This window comes from Morone saxatilis, unplaced genomic scaffold, assembly GCF_004916995.1.
Source record: "Morone saxatilis isolate NCDOM2014 unplaced genomic scaffold, NCSU_SB_2.0 Contig24, whole genome shotgun sequence".
Lineage (NCBI taxonomy): Eukaryota > Metazoa > Chordata > Actinopteri > Moronidae > Morone > Morone saxatilis.
In genome coordinates, this window is record NW_023339807.1 from 13408022 (window position 1) to 13409735 (window position 1714).

Here is a 1714-nt window from a genome sequence, read left to right on the forward strand (position 1 = left end):
ACTTCTCCTTTATTTAAATATCTCCGTGTTGCTGTTAGAGGCTTTTCACGGAGGTGATCCATACTCCACGACCTCCTAAACTGCACTGATGAGATCACAAGAATACGCCCTTTGGAGGATTTGATTGACAGTTTCTTTTTAGCCAATTGGAAACCCCAAAGCTGCTGATTGGACAAGTAAGCACCACTAACAGGCCTTCCTACTTGACCAAGTTTACCTTTTTTTCTCCACATTATTGTGTAACACACCACTGGGGGACGCTGTATGCTTGTATTGGACGGCCAAATTCAGCGATGAAAGCTCAATGCTCCTGCACACCCAGTTATCTAATGAGGATGGATTTATGCTGGAAAGCTCATAGCAAAAGGCAGCAGAACAAAAGGTTTTACTAGGAGGAGGATTCACACTGGAGCTTTCTTCTGATGCACTGTTGTTTCAGATACCATTTCATCCCCAAGGCAGGCTTATGTAACATTGGGCGCATTTGTTCATGAAATTTACTTATGCATGCTGCAACAGCACCATAAGAATGAAACACAGATACAGGGAGGCCTAAAGTAAAAGCAGTACACGGTGATGTGTCACAGTCCTGAGAATTAATACCTCAGTTTCATTTTCAATGAGAGAACACAGGGGAGGCCCCGGGGATGTGATTAAAAGTGGTTTCAGTGAAAAAGCTGGCAGATGCCTGCATGGAAGATGAATGTGGTGTGTATCGTTTTTAGAAAAGGAGCTTATTGATCAGAGTCTCAGTGGGGTACAGGACACAGGTCTTATGGAGGTTCCAAATCAATGAACACATATGCCCCATTCAACTCCCAGTGCAGTGGAAACTTAACATGGAGGACTGACTGTTGGTCTGGTCATCAGGAACTGCAGGTTCTTCATGGTAAGCTATTTTTTTTCTGTGAGTGTTCTCAACAACTAAACACCATTTACTTTCTTTGCTCTCAGCAGCTCTCACTTCCCTCTTTCCTCACCAAGTCATTAGATAAACTTTATCTCCTTGTCTTCTGAACTGTAATGAGCTTCCATACTTTTTGGTAAATTAGAAAACTGTATTTTTTCTTTATTAATGGTTAATAATTGACTGACTTGCTTTATAGATCAATAATAAGCCATTTTTTGGGACAGTTATTGGGTTGCCATTTGGCTGGCGTATATTTTTTATAAGCCATCAAGTCTGCAGTGTTAAATGTTAATGGGTCATTAATAAGATGTTTTATCACAGTATTTAGTCACAGAATAATTTTCCAACATGGAAACCCAGACATTATTCTTATTAAAAACTTAGAACTGAACTAATAAGCATTTGTCAATGATGTATATTAATTTTTTTATACAGTTTTCACAGTTTTCCCAACATAACCACGTAAACCATGCATTACATCTTTATCTACAGTGGGTCACAGTGTGCTTTCCCTGTGAGTAGATCCAGAATCCAAGGCAAGACATGTGTTGGTTATCTGCCATATGACCTGCTGTTGCCCTCTGACCCCTTCCTGTCTGCTCTTTTGGGGTTTTAGTACTAGTTGCCATAGTAACCGAACAGCTAATAGGGTTGAGCTGTCACTGCAGCCGCGGGAATGGCAGTAATGCATGCAGTGAGGTCCTGTCTGGATTTACTGCTAGATCACTTTGGGTTTTCAGCTGGGTAACACAACTTGGCAATGTTTAAAACCGTAGACAATCATTTCTACATTCATTTTATACT